The sequence below is a fragment of the Meriones unguiculatus genome, chromosome 18, assembly GCF_030254825.1.
Source record: "Meriones unguiculatus strain TT.TT164.6M chromosome 18, Bangor_MerUng_6.1, whole genome shotgun sequence".
Taxonomy (NCBI): Eukaryota; Metazoa; Chordata; class Mammalia; order Rodentia; family Muridae; genus Meriones; species Meriones unguiculatus.
The window spans coordinates 52,068,992-52,087,899 of record NC_083365.1 but is presented as its reverse complement, the minus strand read 5'-3'; the positions used below and the strand labels follow the sequence as shown (position 1 = coordinate 52,087,899).

The following is an 18,908-nucleotide window of genomic DNA, read 5'->3' as shown; positions in this document are numbered from 1 at the left end:
AGTTTTCTTTTCCTACTATGTCTATAGGTGTTCTTTTTATAAAAAAATTAATAATCAACTGATTTTTTTCTGTGACTTTATCTTATTTTATTTTGTATAAGACAAGCATACACTTCATTTTCAAGGAATTGTTCTTGAAGAGAACCATTGACTTAGACCATCACCATTTTTTTCAACATAAGTAAGAAATAATGAAACATAAGTGTGTGTGTGTGTGTGAGAGAGAGAGAGAGAGAGATCTTTTAAGCTTTTCTATCTGAGAAGAAAGAAATAAAAATCAACTTTACTAATCAGACTTTTACTGACAGTGTACATGTATGCATGTATGGGCATGTATATGTTTACATACATAAGGAATTCCATCTACAGTTTTAAAAACACATGCAAAAAAACTTAAATATATATATATTTAAGTTCATAAAAAAGTGATTGCTTTGTGTTTATAAAAAGCATTGCAAGATAAAGGACTTCCTTGGCTACAGAGAGTACACGCCATCCTGACAACTCTGCCTTTCAAAATAAAAGGTACAGATGGGCTGGGGACCTTTGTCAGTGGTAGACGGAAATAGGCTCAATCCCAAGGGAGCAAGAAAGAAATAGACAAAACTGACCGTTACATACAGTTGTCAGGGTCTGGAGGAAGACTGAATGATTTACAATGGTACAATGAAAACACAATCTTAGCTTTTGAAGCAACTTTACTTATGCGTCATACCATCAATATTAAGAATTTGAGGGGCTGGAGAGATGGCTCTGTAGTTTAGAACACTGTCTGCTCTTCCAAAGGACCCAGGTTTAATTTCCAGCAACCACATGGCAGCTCACAACTGTCTGTTACTCCAGTTCCATGGATTCTGACACCTTCATACCAATGCACAAAAAGAATAAAGTTAAATAGATTATTTTTAAAAAAGAATTTGAAATTCAGTTGGCTACAGAGGCTCTGCCTGTAAATGAAAGAGAGAGAGAGAGGGAGGGGGAGAGAGAGAGAGGACCATGATGAGACTAGTCCATAAGGCAAGTACAAACCACCATGAAATTCAGATTTTACAGTATGAAAACAAAGCCAAGAAGAGACAGATTTTCAGTGAGAGTAACATTATGCAGTCTTCAAACTCAACCATTAGAAAACACTTTAAAAATGGAATAAAGGACAAAACAGCAACAACAAGCATCCAGGGTGTGGCCAGACTTACCTGGGGGTTGGATAAAATAAAAGGATTTATTAGTTGGTAGACCTTGATTATTCAATAGCAAAAAATACAAGCACCTTTGCCTTGCTCCATTTATTACTCACAGGAATCTGAAACTTCCCTTAGAATAATTTACATGGTTAATTAATTATCTGTTTGGGAGGAATTACAAAGATATAAAACCTAGTTGTCTTAATCTATAAGGAAACAATTAAATATTTAAGAGTATCTAATAAATTTCAAACAAGTAATTTATAACTGTTTTAATCAATTACAAAGAGTTTAAATGCTTAACTTCTGGAAGAAAATGCCTTTATATTTCCTACTAAAGAGAACTGAATTATAAATCATTATAGACATTCATACCACATAACATTTTCTTTAATTTTATACTCTTTCAATGTATAAGTGTTTTACTCTTGATAAAAAGGGTAACTTGATTTTCAGCTTCTAAGAACTGAAGATTTAAATTAGTGTTTAAATACAAGTCTAAGGAGTGATGAGAGCTATGTCTATAGACTTATTTATAAAAACATATTCAAAATTTATATTTATGAATCTACTCTAGGTCAAGGTAAAATAAATACAAAATTTACAATGAGAACAAATACAATCAAATGCTTATTCCAATTATTTCAGAAGTTAGGAAATGTAAACTAAAATCTTTCTTGGTATTTGTAATTTAAAATATCAAGTTCTATTATATCTGGAAGCATAGGTCTGTAGGAATTCCTTTTTGAATACTGCAGGATAGACCAGACAGGCTTTTAGGAGTGAGCTTTGGTTCTGACTTGCATACCTCAAGTTTGGCATGAGGTTCTGAGCCCATCTCTGCACATTTCTTCATTTCAATCTATCACTGATAAAACAAGAATGGGATTATGTGCTTTCAAAGTTCCCTTATGTAGGTCATTTCATGCATAAGGTATTGAGCCCAATTACCATCAGTGACTGTGTGTTGTCCTTTTTAATTCAGTTGCTTAATGAGGATAATTAACTCTTTCTACACACCCCCCTTTAGGAACTATAACCGTACTTCAAAGGCAGCATTACATGTCTCTCATTTTTTTTTCTGTATAAAATGTGAAAAAGCTCTAAGCAAAGAAATATGGCACAGTTCTTGATCATATTCACCAGAATTTTTCCTCACACAGATAAATTAGGAAGTATCGTGCTTTCTTTTCTTTCCTCCTTTCTTCTTTCTTTTTTTTTTGTTTGTTTGTTTTTGTGTTTGTTTGTTTGTTTGTTTGTTTTTTGTTTTTGAGACAGAGTTTCTCTGTATAGCCTTGGCTCTCCTGGAACTCACTCTTTGGATCAGACTGGCCTCCATCTCCTAGAGATCTGCCTGCCTCTGCCTCAGCCTCCCAAGTGCTGGGATTAAAGGTGTGCACCATCACTACCTGGTTTCATGCTTTGCTTTGTTCATGAGATCTATTTTGTTTATATGATTCGTAATATTAAGTATTCTGCAGCCTTCATTGCAAGGCACCTTTGTTTAATTTTGCGTTCAGAGTAACATTTTGACAGATAGGCAGGGATGTATTTTACATTCCTTTGAATCATTAAGATATGAAAGAAGAAAATGTAAACAATATAAAGAGATAATAGTTACTTTTTTAGAATTCACCTTTGTGCATAAAAATACTACTTTTCTCTTCCATAAGTAACTTCCAGGACAATGGTATTTCAATATTTTCCTTTGAACAAAGTTGCTCATCAAAGCTGTCTTCCTCAGATATATAGTTTCCTATTTTCTCTTTCTGGATATCCTTTTGAATATGAGTTTAGCCCTAAAGTCGCCCACACAAGGGAGCTGCACTATTGGCTTTATGCAGTTGCTGGAAATAGGGTTATTCCTGCATGCACATTTTATGTGTTTTCAGAGAGCACTAAATAAAATTGAGTGGCACCAGCTCTAAAGCATGCAGAACCCATAGAAAGCACAGGCAGAGGTCGGAGAGGTTAGTGCTACTACGAGAAGCACAACAGCAATGCTGAGAGTTAGGAACTGTGTCCCATACACTGATACAAGTAGAACAAGGCCCATCTATGTTTAACAACATAAAAAATATGGATGAGAATCTCCTTTAATTAAAAATTTATTAAACCTTAATTTTGTTTAGGTGGAAGTTTTACAAATATCTCTCTGATTTTTTTTTCCATCAGCTGTATCTCCATTTTATTTATTTGCCAAGGTGAACATGGGGTATCAGGTAACTGCATGCTTTAGAACTCTCCAAACAGCATGCCTATGCTTTTTCTTTGAATCCTGCACCTCACTGCTTGCTATTCACTTATAAGTACAGCTTTTCTTGTTTTTACATAGCTTTGCATGTGTGAACTCTTCCGGGAGCTTGGCTTTACTTTGTTCATGCCTTTAAACCTTTGACACAGCACATTCCATAAATAATTTTGAACTAAGTTGTATTAGTGTAAAAACCTACTTTCCCCCAAAATTCTATAACTTGTCAAAGAGCGATAGATAGAATAACATTGAGTGAAAATTTGAATTAGTGCATTTTTTTCCTCTGAAGATTTTAGAAGGCTTTTATGGAAAAGCTGTAATTTGAGAGACAGCACTGGCCCAGCAGTATTATTTCTGACAATTTTGATTTGAGCTGCATTTGAAAAAGTAATTTGTGTTCCAACACTACTGAATCCAGAGATACAATGGCACATGGCACATCCGTAGTATCATATGCTATTTAAATAAGTAAGTGTTTTCTCTCTCTCCCTGGCATTTGATACTGAATCAAAATCAAATGTTTATCTGTTTGGATTTGTTCCTTAGAAAGACAGTATTAAGAGACTTGACATGTTGTAGTAGAAATTTAAATTTTTACTCAGTTATTCTCAGGCATGTACAGAGATTGGGAGTCATTTGCAGAACACAAAGCTAAGTGTGTACTTTACCTCTCATTTCCATTGTACTTCCATTTCATTTCTTTGGAACTTGTCTGCCAAACTCACTGAGGAGTACATTACTTCAAACCTAGAGCAGAGGCAGCACCTTTAGCATGCTTAATTCCTCAGAGAATTACCCTGCAGCTTGTCCAGTGTATTTTTGTAGCCTAGATCATCTTGGGATCTTGAACATAGCAGATCTTGAAGCCTATCTGTCTAAGTTAGCATTCTAGGTATGGCCAATATTTATAAATAAGATACTACTAAAAGTATATTGTGTTATGTATGATTGATAATTCTATTCAAGAAGTCTTTAAATATACTTACATTTATTGCCTATACACAAACTATATTCATATATGACTGATGTCATAATGATAGTCTAACCCAAAACTATTCTTGCCTGGTTTTTTTACAACATCATAAATATAAATATTTTCCTCATCTTCAAACAAAGACAGGCTTAATACTTGCAAACGATTCCTTCTAATAAAATGTGATCCTTTCTTGTTTTAAAAGCAAAACAACAACAACACACACACACACACACACAAACACACAAACACTTAAATGCAAAGTTCCTATCTCCCTGAAGAATCAGCAAGATTTTATCTTCTTTCCAGATATCTTTAATATGGTTCTTATTTGTTTTCTCACAACTGAAGCTGCTTGTCTTCTTCACCAAGTGAAGCCTGGTGACTGTTGCTTTACAAAAAGACCGGAAGACATTTATACAGTGTATCACTGTGTTCCCACTCCGAAGCCTAGGTGACCATCAAGTGCTAGTTCTGACCAAGTTTACCAAATGATTGCAGAGTCTACCTGAAGTAGAATCTCTTGGCTAAATTGTTGCCTTCTCAAGAAAGTAAACTATGTTTTACTAGGCCAAATAAATTGAAAACAGACAGCTTCAGAAAGCACTAATACAATGAAAATATATTTCATAGACATTTATGTTTATGCTGAAAGGGATGGTAACAAACAACCCAGCTTGTTGAAATCTTGTCTCAAAGAACATTTTGGTCTTCTGCCATGTCTAGTTCCTTTCTACCTATAGCTCCCAAGCATGTTTTGAACTGAGTTCTCAAAAATAAACTCTTTGCAATTCATAGCTATCAATTATCTGGATTACATTTTCAATTTCATTCATACACTCCATCCATGCATGCATGCATGTGTATGTGAGTGTGTGTGTTTATGTACGTATGCATGTGTGTGTGAGAGAGTTGTGTGGCATATATGTATATATATATATATATATATATATGCACTTTTGTGTGAATGTATGTATGTGTGTATGTAATAGTGTGTATGCATACCTGTGTATATGCAGTGTGTGAATGTGTATATGTGTGTGTGTGAACGCACATGAGTGTGACATCAGGAATATGTGGTGGTCAGAAGATAGTAAGTAGGAATTAGTTCTCACCTTCCACCATCTGAGCCCCAGGAATCCACCTCAGGGTGTCAGGCTTGAGGCAAGGTCTACCCATGTTGAGCCAGCCATCAAGCCCAAACATTCGGTTTTAAAAAGAAAAATCAAAACGAACTGAAGGTGACTTTGACGTGATTGGCAATCTCATAAAAAACTTCTTACTTGTATAAAATCTACTGTAGAGGATGAAAATAGTTTCCACTGAAAGAAGTCATGATAGGCTTATTCAATTTTTTTTCTATTATGAAGCTTTATAATTTAATCAAACTAATATAAAAGGAGAAATTTATAGTTTATCAAATAACCTTCCATATAATAAAGGAGAAATAAAGCATTTGATTGAGCAGGTCTCATTTTCTCTCTCTCTTTCCCTCCCTCTCTCCCTCTCTATAAATATACATATATATAAATATATATATATATGAATAGAGATATTTTTATTTTTAATTAATTTATTTTTTTATTAATTACAGTTTTTTCACTTTGTATCCTAACTGTAGGCCCCTCCCTCGCCCCCTCACAAGTCCACCTTCCCTCCCTCTTCTTCACCCATGCTCCTCCCCAAGTCCATTGATAGGGGAGGTCCTCCTCCCCTTCCATCTCATCCTAATCTATCAGGTCTCATCAGGAGTAGCTGCATTGTCTTCCTCTATGGCTTGGTAAGGCTGCTCCTCCCTCAGGGGGTTGGTCAAAGAGCCAGCCACTAAGTTCATTCCAGAGACAGTCCCTGTTTCCATTATTAGGGAACCCACTTGACACTGAACTGCCATAAGCTATATCTGTGCAAGTGTTCTAGGTTATCTCCATGCATGGTCGTGGGTTGGAGTATCAATCTCAGAAAAGATTCCTGGGCCCTGATTTATTTTCTCTCTCCTTGTGGAGCTCCTGTTCCCTCCTGGGCTTTCTATCTCCCCCTTCTTTCATAAGATTCCCTGCATTCTGCCCAAAGTTTGGCTGTGAGTCTCAGCAACTGCTTTGATACCCTCTAGGGTAGAGGCTTTCAGACGCCCTCTGTGGTAGGCTCCTTTCCTGTTTGTTCCCTGTTTTCTCCCTGTTCTGATGTCCATTTCGTTTGCCTTTCAGAATGAGGATTGATCATCTTACCCAGTGTCCTCCTTCTTGATTAGCTTCTTTAGGTGTACAGATTTTAGTATGATTATCCTATATTATATGTCTAGTATCCACTTACAAGTGAATATACCATGTGTGTCTTTCTGCTTCTGGGATACCTGACTCAGAATGACCTTTTCTAGACCCCATCATTTGCCTGCAAATATCATGATTTCCTTGTTTGTAATTGTTGAGTAATATTCAATTGTGTAAATGTACCACAATTTCTGTATCCATTCGGCAACTGAGAGACATCTGGGTTATTACCAGCTTTTGGCTATTACAAAAAAAGCTGCTATTGACATGGATGAGCAAATGTCCTTGTTGTATACTTGAGCAAGATACTATAAATTTAATGTGGAATTTATAAGATAATATATTATTGAGTCTGATATGCATGCACATGAGGTTCTTGATACTTTTGGCTTCATACACTAGCCCAGTTTCATTTATGCTACTCAGAAAACTAGATTTCCTAATAGGCAAGGAGCCATGAGCAAAGGAGAGAAGAAATAAGCCAATAAAGCATGTCTTTGTCCTAGCGTCTGTACCTTAAACCTGAGAGCTCTTCTTTTACCGTTGGCCTTAATGTTTTGACTTCTTCCCAGGAATAAAGTGCAGATCTATCTTTCGAGAATGAGAAGGCCCTGTGGAAGACCTAGGACATAACCGTTCTTACAGGGGCCATGTCTGCTGTTTGCCCAGCTTTCCGCAGTAAGTTACGCTTCTCAGGTATGCCTGCCCCTTTCTCTCTGCAGTCCTCCCCAGTGTTGTCTCTGTACAAATCATTTTCCCTCCGACCTTCACAAACCCTACCATTCTTATCTCCCCACCTCAGCTTAAATGACAGCTGCTCAGAGAGGGACTGACATATTTAATCTTGATTGTCAATCTGATTCAGAAATGCCTAGGACTTCATTAAAGTATGCTTCTGGGTATATCTGTGATTTCTTTTTCAGACCACCAGGCTTCTGATACAAATACTTTTGTTAATGTATTAGTATTTTTGCACAGAACATTAGGAGGCAACAAAATAATTTAAAATGGGAACTATCTAGAGAAAATAAGTAACTGGATATATGTTCTTGGGACAAGTGGCCATAGAATGGGCCTTCTGAAGACATGAGCTTAATTTTCTTTCCCCCACATTGTCAGATATTTTGTCACAACATCAACAGAAAATGTTTGACATCATCAGATGTAAGTTTCTTTCTGGCTGTGCTTTATTTTACCCAGTCCTTACCTAGTCTCCTGAGGAGTCAAAAGGAATCTACACCTTCCTCTGGGATGAGAAGCTAGGGGAATAGCTGCTGTTGAACACTATGGCCAAAACCCATCTTCTGATTAAGTGAACATATTTCACTCCTTTCACTATTGTTATACAGGTTCTGTTTTAAGCCAAATTCTGTAAGGAATCCAGGTAAAACAGAAATATCTGGTTTAGGATAACAACCTTTATGCAGAAGTTCAGTGTAGGGAAAAAAAAAAGTGGAACATTATAAGAATCATTAAATAACTTGGTTTAATTGTTTACAGTTTTTTCAGTATGTAATGTTCTCTGCTTAAAAAGAGGCCCTGAAGCTAAAGGCCAGCCTCGGCTACATAGAAAGTCTGATGTTTGAAACTGCACTGAACTATCTCTCACAACAGTAAACTGAAAAGACGGTATCGTGACTTATTGCAATGACTGTCAACCACGGTGTCACATTTCTCAGTGGAGTGAGCCAGGGCCGGCTGAGAGCAATGTACAACTTGGCTTAGTGTGCTCATGGTAAACACTAGCAGACATGCAGACATTCACTCCTTGTTTACAAACAACGTTTGTTACAAGGTCCAGACATTCTTCATACTAAATTATTTTCTTTACCCTACTGAAGGGTTATATGAAAAGTTAGAGCTAGGCATGGTGGCACATGCCTGTAATCCGAGCACTCTCTGATTCAGAGGCAGTCAGATCTCCATGAGTTGCAGGCCAGCCTGGTCTACAAAGTGAGTCTAGGACAGCCAAGGCTAAACACACACACACACACACACACACACACACACACACTCACAAATAAGAAGTCAGAGTCCCAGAAGGCAGAACATTGTACTTATTGTTAATAAGGTGTCTCTGTGTAGCTAGGGGGCTTTGATTTCACTTGAGTGTAGTCCACTTTAAATACTGGGCAGAGGGGGAGGGGAATGGAAGTTAAAAGGTTCACTGAATTGGGTGAAGAGCAAGAGAGCTTCAGTGAAAAAGAAATCAAGGAATCAGAGTCTAGGGGACAGCAATGTGCTCCGACTGTGGAACCGCTGCTTAAGTTGAGTGGCTAGAAGAAGGAGTCCATCAGCAGAACGGGTAAAGTGAAAAGCAAAGAATTCTACACTGATCTGTTCACCTTTCATCTCCTTGACCGAACGCCAAGTCACCGGGTTAAATCAAGCACCCAGCAGAGGCAAACAAAGCGTGTTCCGTGCAGTTGGCTGCGTGCATTGTGAATAAAAGCCCAGCTACTCTCTTCTTCCGCTCTTGCTGGCCTCATGACGCTCCTCAATTCCACCCTGCGTGGAAATCACACACCTCGGAAGTTTTGCGTTAAAGAGCACAGCAGGGGAGGATATTTTCTACAAGTAAAGAATGTAAAAGTAGGGCAGTCCGAGAAGAATGAAAGGGCAAAACTATCAAGCAATGAAATTGTGCATTCCGGTTAGTTTTACGACTGCCTTAGTGCCTCAAGAGCTTAATTGATAAAGGCTTCCTCCACAGGCTGAGAGAAGGGGAGAGCTTGAAAAAAATTGTCAAAACTCAAAACTCCCCCCACCTGATTTTAAATGCAAATACTTGTGTGGAAGAAACGGGGCGGGAGAGTGGGGGGGGACTGAGCCCCTCCCACTTTCAATCGTCTTCTCTATTTCCCTGCAAAGGAATCCATCTGCACAGATCAGTCAGCCAGGAGGTGGAGGAGGATGCGCGGGTGTGGGTGTGTGCGCGCGCGTGCCGGCTAAGAGGCTCCCTCTGGGCAATCTTAGCCAACAGCCCTTCCCTGGTCTCCCGGAGGTCTCACCAGCTTCTCCGACACTGTCTGTGGTCACCCACTGGGATCTGCGTCACCCTTTAAAGCTCACTCCCAAACCAGCCCCCGCGCGCCCTCTCCCTGTCACCGGCTCTGGCCCCTCGCCCTCTCTGGAGACGCGCGCTCCCGTTGGCTCCGGACCTGGTACTCGAAACTATTGTGCAGAGGGGTTAGCGTGGCGAGGGGTAGAGGGTGAGGGGGTGGAGAAGAATAATAACGGCCCTTCTAGTTCCCGCAGGAAGCGGGACCCTAGCACTCAGGGACCCGCAGGGTCCCCGCGTCCCGCGGAGTGCGCTGTGATTGGAGGAAGAGCGGGCGGCCGCCCAGTTGGGCAGGTGCGGATCTTCTGCCTGCGTGTCCGCCAGGCGCGCGTAGCTGGGAGCACAGAGTCCCTGGTCGCCCTTGGACTCCCCCCGCCCCGACCCCCCATGCCAAGTGCGCATCCTTTTGGATGCAAACGCCACGGTTTCAGGTGCTTGATGCCGCTGGCAGGGTAGCGAGGCCCTAGGTGAGTGTGTGTGCGCCTGGCTCGGGGCTGGGGAGGACGCCGGGGCAGACGCGCGCCCTCGCCGCGCAGCGCGGGGAGCCGGACAGAATTGTGAGCAGAGAGAGACAGATCTCGGGGGAAGGGGGGTTCCGTGCGGAGTTTGTCGCGGCGTTCCCAAGTTACTGCTCGCTGTGGGGAGACCTGCTTTTGCCTGGCAGGACAGGCGTCAGGACGGAGCTCTCGCGGGCTCGGCCGTTAAAGCAATGTTGACAGACACCAGGTGCGACGCGAGGGAAGTAGTCGGGGTGAGAGCGCATCTCAGCCCACTCCAGATGCAGAGGTAAACAGTCGCCATCTGCACGGCTGTCCTCAAAGCTGTACCCAGCGGACCCCTCCCTGGACCTTGGACTGATGCGGTCACAACTCCGAGCCGACTGTCCCTTCGGATTCTTCTGAGGTCTGAGGCCGGAAGGAGGTGTGTGCCTGTGTAAGCCGGAGTCCTTTGAACCGTCCGCACCAGACCTCTTTGGCCTTGTGTGAATGTGGTGCTCACTTAGGGTTGCTTCCCCCCTCCCCCAGCAATTAGTATTCCGCTGATCAGGTGCACCGGCAGCGCTCGCCTCTGCTCCGCCCGTTTGTGTCTTAGGTGCGAGCTGGGAAAAGGGCGCGTTGCTTCACTGGAATGCATGCTGGACTTCTTCGTGGGTTCACTTGGCACAAGGCTAGTTGCTGTTACTCAGCCTTCCAGCATGGATTAATACAAAAGGACCTTTGCTCTGAATTCCACCACGTTTTAGACCGTTAACCCTTCGGATTTCTTACTTGTCATAGTTGAGGTGAGTAAAAATTAACAAAATGAGTTAACCCAGGACTGGGAAAATCAGCTGCTGGAAAAAAAAATAAAAAATCATAGGATGAGCATCTGAAGACTGTGTAGATCTGCAGAGTAAACCATGAATATTTGAAATACACCTTTTATTTCTTTGAAAAAAAAATTAGGTCATGTACTAAATTCAATATTTATGAAAGTACGTCTGTGCCCAGCAGGTGTTTTATAAAGAGGTAGCTTAACAGAACTTTAATCTGTGTATAGAGAGTAAAAATTACTGTCAGTACATTAACATTGCAAAAATGACAACATACACTGTTGAAGGCAGATTGCCACCACAAAGATGTGTATTTTAAGAGTTCTCTTGTAGTGGTAAGCTTTGTTAAGGGGGAGTTTGCACAGATGCACGGTCAGCAACATCTAAGTAGTTTTGAGGCTTTATAAAGAGAAGTTTTTAAGGGGAAGGAACTGCTAAGAGAGAAAGTAATTACAAAGGCACCTCCCAGAAACCCACCAAAACAGCTTCTTTAAAGAATTAGTTAGACATTATGTTGACCAGAACGCTTTTCTTGTTGTTCTATGTGAAAGAGAAATGCATTCAAAATTATTTTCTTCATGTTTAGGGGCTAATGTGAGAAGTATGGGGCAGGTGCAAAAGCCTGCCTGCTAGCCTAGCCAGCAACTTTATGGAAATCTTTCTTGTGTGATGTTGTTTAATCGTCAGAGGCTAAGTGAAAGCTGTGAGGCACCGTCCAGTTTCAATAGTTTTATCTGAGAAAGCTTGCTGAGATTCCGCGTGTGGGAAGAAAAATAAAGCCAATGGCACAGCCCATCACCCACCTAGCAGCTATAGTTTGCACTGTTACTGAAGGATCATTATGCCCTCACAGTGTGAGATATTATTGCAATTAAGGACTGTGTTGGGTCATTAGAATTGTGTTAACTATCAGTTGACAGACTCACAACTCTTCTTAAGTCTTCTTTTATTGCTTTACTATCAGAGAACTGTTCCCTTTGGTATAAAAAGGTGCCTGTAAGGCATCTATATTTGTGCAACTTACCCTTGAATTGACTCTGGGTTTTAGTGCCCAGTGGGGATGAGAGGGTGGACAGCACATTTTGTTGGTGACTCTTCAGTCTTCTTTGGTCTGAAAAATCAAACCGCTGTCTCTTCTAAGGCATCATTTTCTTGCCAGCATTTCTATTATTCAGTATTTTGGTTTCTAAATGGCTACACTGGTCTAAACTTCTCAGACTGTGTCTACATAGTATACAAATATAAATATCTAGATGTCAAGTTAAAAACTTTATCAGATCTTTCAGAAAGGTGTCATAAACTAATAAATCCATAACTTGTTCTCTGTTGTACTTATTTATTGTTGAGTGATTCCAATCTTCCTGAATTTTATAAAGTTTCACTTTTATTGATTTAACAGCTTGTATCATGTCACAGTGCTCTTTCTTGGATGAAAAAAGGAAAAGAAACATTATTTTACTTGATCAGAAAGCTTCAAAGCTATAGCTTAAAAGAAGAGTTCTAGAAACTTTTAGAATATGCATCATGCATGAGTTAATAGCAAGGGTGTTGCAACGCAAGTGTTTCTTCCTTGAATAAAAAAGTCTGCAGCTCCTTGTTGGGGTGGTAAAGGGGAGCTGAGGACAGATCATGTGATAGGAGTCCGGTGTGACTATCTCCCTAGCCCCTCACAAGCAAAGCAGATCTAGCTGTGACCAGCAGTACAACAGTGCCTCCTCTGGGAATTTGCTGGTTCTGCAGAAAAGCCCCTGTTCTCACTGCCCCCTCCCCCACTGTGTCTTTTTGCAAGACTTCTTAGTGACAAATTGTCCAGGGCAACTGAATATGCAGACCTCTACCCATACATCCATTTCTTATTGCAATATAGATTTTTTTTTTTTACTCTTGTAGGCTTTATTCACTGTTATTTTGTATAATGTTTCTTGAAGCCTTTCATGGAAGTCACATAAATCACAACTGGCACAAGGTAATTCAAGGGCAAATTAAAAATTAAAATTGGAAAAGCCAAGATTTCTTATAAGAGTAAAATATAAAGAGCTATCCCTGTAAATACAATATTCCCATTTAGTTATTACATAAATAATTCAGGAGGGCTATGCTTTGTCACCTTGTTTACTTTTTAGTTTATACAGGCTTCTCTCCTCCTTCAGCAGACACCCTGTGTCTTTCTCCTTTTCCTTCTTTCTCTGCTGTTAGAGGATGTTTGTGCCTCAGCGACATCAACTACATAATCTACTTAGAGGAGTTTTTCCCCATGTATGATAACCAGATGAACACTGCAGGCTCTGTGACTCATTTCCAGGGTCCCTGACTGTATGCTTAGGCCAGGAATCAGTAGGAGATTGTGGTCTGTGGTTTTAATGTTGCATGGCCTAGGGAGCTAATGGATTTTACCATGGTTTCATTACACGAGAAACTGTGTATCACAAAAATTCCCAAGGCTCACTAATTGAAATTATATATATATGTATATGTATATATTTATTTCAAAATAGATATACACACATATGTGTGTATACACTTATATATATAATTCAAAATACAAAGGGAAAGAATTTTCATCAAAATTAAGCTCTCTGAATGTCATGTTAAATAGTGTACAGATTCAGCTAATATCCAGCAGTGTATTAACATGCCAGAAGTTGAAGATGGTAAAAATTAAATCTATAATAATAATAAAAGCAGACATCTTTAAATGGTAGGATTTATACTAATAACACATAAGGCTCTACTGGCACATTAAATATTTTGAAAAAAATGGTCACATTGATTCATTTGTATACTAAAATAGAGCTCTAAATTGATGCCCTATTTCTAAAATTCCCAATGGAAATGGGAATTTTTTCACTGGAAATGGTTAACTTCTAGTGTCCTAACTTACTTTTTTATTGTCAAGGTGTTTTATTAGTGAGGAGGCAATCTTAATTCTGGATAATTTTCATTGTCTATTTCTTTAATACAGTGAAAGTAAGTTCCTAGAAAATAGATTACTTAACACTATTATTCTTCCCTCCCTGTTCTTCTGAATGGCAATCAAAATGACTTCTTAAAAATTCCAAGTTGAGGTTAAAAAAAAAAAAAAAAAAAAACTTTGAGTATGATTGCATAATCTTTGCTCACGAGAAAGATGGGAAACTCTGAGGATTGTACATAACTAAGTGATTCATCTTTGCAAACATTTATTGCAAATATTCCCTGCATCTGTTTGTCCCAAATAGCCTCAGTAAGGAGCTGAGTGACCTTGGACATTTCATGAAGATTCTGTAGAATTCATTTCTACGGCTAATATTTCTCAACTGTGTCTTCACCAATATCTTCTAATATCAGGAACAGCATATTTGTGCATTTTCATGTTTTCCTCTAGCACAAACACTCATGAAAAACAGTATTTCGTTCTTAGCAATGAACTGATAGTCTCTTTGACTCTTTACTAGATATTGTCCTTACTAGCTTGGCTTGTAAAGGTATAATTGGAAAGGAAATGTAGGTGACACTCTGGAAGGCTTCTTGTCTCAATCATCACTCAAATGCAGAATTCTGACATGTGCTCAGCCATGACTGGAAAGATATTAGAATTATGCTGTTATTTTTAAATGAATCTCCATTATAAATAAATAAAAGCAACAATGAGGATGTAACATCCATTATGCAAAGCCAACTACTCTAACTTTTTGGACCTAGATAAATAACAGGATGGATGGACCTTATTGGTCACACTTTTCTGCAACTTCTACCCAGAAAGCAAGGGTTAAAAATCTTAAATGGATATATCCCTTCATTATATACATACACATATGTGTCTGTTTGTGTGTGTGTGTGTGTGTGTGTGTGTGTGTGTGTGTGTTCATAATAAAATTGTTCCATAGAGATCCTACTTGAACTTAAACAACTTTCTTCTAAGGATTATCTGAAAAGTAACTGTCTTCTTTCCAAGAATTAGGAAGAGAACCAGTAGTGAAAGATTGATCTGATACACTGCATCCGTGATTCTGCACAATGCCTTCTAACCATTGCTGTTGTTGCATTTCTGCTTTTAAGCAAGTGTGTTGTTTTTCATAAGAATCCATTAAAACATTAAAATTGTGCTGCTTGCCAAAGTGTACTGAAACTTTAAAGCAATCTTGAACATGACAGTTTCCTCCCAAAACACCAACAACCCAATGATTCTTCGATTGTAGTTATTGCTACAACCTTAGTTTCTTGTACTGTCATGTATTAATGATAAGACAGCAATACACCCAGAGGAATAGCAGTCAGATTCTGGAATGTTTGTCAGGCATCAGTTATGGATTTTTTTTTCTGGTTCTTGTGGTTGAATCTCTACTAAATGCATTAACAGCCTTCAAATATCATGTTCTACTAGTTTCTTTAGAAAATGTAGACTATTACACTTTTTTTTGGCCTATCATGTTTCATCATATCATGAATTGTACTGACTTTAAAGTGCTAGGTCTTCTTCCTGTAAAGCAGTATTATCAGTTGTAATTAAGTGGTGTGCTGGTTTGAGATTCCTTACCTATATCATAAAGCAGTTTCAGAACTATGCTTGATGCAGACTACAAATAATAGCAGTTCTTCCCTGATTAGAGTTTAGAGAAACTGTGGAAGCAAAGGGTCTTGAATTGTGATAAGCTGTTGCTTTATAGTACTAGATTTCAATAGATCCATTCCCACTACTACAAAATCGAAGCCTGTAATTTCTTTTCCTATTATTGATGGTCACATATCACATCTGTTTCTGTAGAGTACTTAGCTTAATATACTTTCCTGAATTCATAGTTCTGTTTATCTACACTGTCAGTTAGAACATATTCTGATTGCTGTTCTTTTTCAGCCAGTGTGGATGAGCTAGGATAACCTTGGCTCCTCGATCCTCCTGCCTCAGCCTGCAAGGGGCTGGCATCACAGTGAACACCTCAATCCATCCATAGCTATGGTTTGAAGACTTCTGTGGTTATCTGCTAGTGTGCAGCGTCTGAACAGGTGCTACTTCACATTGCTTATCATGTTCCAAGCATCCTAACTGTGATTCAAATGCTGCAGGCTCCAGACAATTTGCAATTTGGCTGATTGATAATTGAAATACTGAAGCATAAAAAAAAAAAATGTTTACTATTTTTTTTTCTGTTAGGGAGAGACCTTATATCATTGCTTCCAAATATAAATAAAACATTTGGTTAAGAACATGCTTAGTTTTTAAAAGTGATTTCACAGAAATTTCAAGAAAGGAAAAAAAAATGTGACTATGAATTCATCTTGATAAGGTAGTATTCTCTAATAAACTTAGATACATAATAAATAATCTACTCTGAAATAATTCTCTACAACTAGAATGTAACTAATGAATTAAACAAAATGGTTGCTACTGCAGTTATTTCTGTTCATATAACTGATGTTGGTTTAGTAAATACTGTTGGAATGACTGATGTTCACCATTTTCCTTTTTTCTCTTTACTTCATTACATTTTATATTTCATTTCTAAGGCTCTAATATTGAATTCGATTAACTAACAAATGCATTATGCTTATCATAGTACTACTTGCAGTGGCGTTTCATATAAACAACCTCAGAAAAAGTAAAATTATTACAAACAAAATAAAAATCTTTACCTTGAAGTATACTAACAAAGATATTTTAAGTTTCTTTAAATATTTTTCTTTCAGGTTTAGAGTTAGTGAAGTCTTACCACGTATCACCAGTCTCCTTGTAAACATTTTCCTGACCCCTTGTTTGCTCTTCTTCTCAGATATAAGGAATCACTTTTTGTCCTCAGTTAAAATGTTCCACATCTGAAATGACCCCAAAGATAACCACAGTCTATAGAAACTACCTCCATTTTATATCAGTACATTTGTTTATACTTTTTCTGAGCCATTAGTAGAAAAGAGGTCAGTTGTTCATAACCCCAGATAGTTGAGTACTTAATTTAGTTGTTCCACAAGGACTTGGTACCCAGCCTCTAGCATGAACACTACAGTCTCTGCTTCTTCCTGACAATTCTGACACAGGTCCTTTTGCTAACATGTGCATCAGATAGAAAAGAAGGCAGCAGGAAAAATGATGAACTATGTTGAACCCAAAGCTAAATATAACTTTCTTGCTCTGGGACACATATTTATGGGATACCATTGGACTTACTATGAAATGTTAACAAATGTAATTTGTCCTGTGCTTAAAATCATTAACATACATAAACAGTAGTGACACCCACTATACATATCATGAGAACACAGGAAAACTGCCAGAAGTTACACAATGCCTGATGAAATTTCAAGTTTCAGCTCTTTCTGTTTAATATCCATATGCAAAATAATAATTGCAGGATTGTGATTTTTATTCACTTTTTGGAAATAAAAGTTAAAGTTTTGTTGCTGTTGTTTTTGTTTTGTTTTGTTTACATTATGAACCACCTCAGAGCACAGTGGGTTTGTGGAACTGATATAGATCCATTTTATCTTGAGAGTTACATTGGTTTACAATGGAAGCAAAGATTTAGAGCAGGGTGACCGTGAAAAGAAACAAACAAACAAAAAAATCCAGCTTTCCTTTTGTTCTGTAGGGTGGATATTTCTAGCAGAGCCAGCTACCACAATAAGTATTGCTGAATATGACATGAATATACCAAGTTCAGATCACAATTATGTCGATACTGTTTTCTGATTTTCAAAGTAATTTTATAAAGGTATTACAGACACATGTATCTGTATCACAGGACAGAATCCCACCATCTGATCTTGAATCTTGGTGTAATATTTCAACCCTCCTAGAAAAATAGGGACAGGTATAGGGTCTAACAAATAACTCAAATGCTACAAAAAAAAATCACTAGAATTGTTTACAGAGTGTTTGAGATTCATTAATATGTTAGAGTTGCCAAAGAATTCATACCTTAACTTGTTATGTGGTTAGTTTTCCATACTACAAATGAAATATTAAAATAAGTACAGACATTCTCTGAAAACTTTTCTGAATGTCTATCCTGCCCTAGGTTCCACAGCTACCAAGCTAAAGTGCACACACCTGTGTGTCAAGATTAGCTCTCCTGCCAGCTATTTTCACCACCATTTATGTAAAGGAGACAGCACACAGTTCTCAGGTATCTTACCTTAGATATTATCTCAAGAACAGTGATGGGCTCAGCGATTCCCCTCTTCTCTATGTTCTAGTTGCTTTGATCAATCTACAGCGTTTTCGTGTAGATGAGAAAGAATCTTTGAGAGGGAGGCAGTAAGAGTAAATTGAGCAGGGCTTGTTCCAGAGCACACTGTAACAAGCAGGTCAAGTGCTTCTTTTACAATTTCGTTCCTCCTTAAACTTCCCAAATTTTTATGTTTAATTATGATCAATAGTGGTTTTTTGTTTTTTTTTTTTTTTTTCAATCACAGGTTTACAGGAAAGCTGGAAATACAATTCTTATTGTCAAAAGCCTAAAAGTAAGACTTGGGAAAAAATACCCCAAATTATGTAATAATATTTATTCCCGCCTTTTTATTTTGTACATCTAGAAAATGAAATCCCAGAGAGATCCAAGTTTGTATAGCAAGACCCCAATGATCTGGCCCCCATTAATATTATGGCCTCCTTCTCCATCTTCACTGGATACCCTCAATTAACATAAACCAACTTCAGTTTCAATCTGGTGTTTGGTTTACCAAAAATGTCTTTTTTAATACTTAAGATTTAATACTCAGCAAGTATGTTAGAGCCTTTTATCCATGTGACTGTTTTTAGTTCAGGAATGTGTTGTCCCCTGGCATCAAATCTGCCTTTTTAGAATGTTTTCTTTTAGAGTAACACGTAGCTAAGGAACTTAACTCTTGATAGCATTGGGATAAAAAAATGAAATAAAAATTGTT

At 38.3% G+C, this 18,908-nt stretch overlaps 1 protein-coding gene across 5 annotated transcripts in view; it reads left to right on the top strand.

Moving 5' to 3' along the window:
- Positions 1–9,593: 9,593 nt before the first annotated feature.
- The window catches only part of Cdh7 (cadherin 7), a 156,661-nt gene continuing 147,346 nt past the window's right edge, over positions 9,594–18,908 (top strand). The window contains exons 1-2 of one of the 5 annotated variants that reach the window (XM_060372225.1): positions 9,595–11,021; positions 15,886–16,034. The gene's annotated coding sequence lies outside the window, so the exon portion shown is untranslated. Of the gene's footprint in view, positions 11,022–15,885; positions 16,035–18,064; positions 18,149–18,908 lie in introns of those variants that run through there. The other 4 variants (XM_060372228.1, XM_060372226.1, XM_060372224.1 and 1 more) reach the window with 4 other exon arrangements.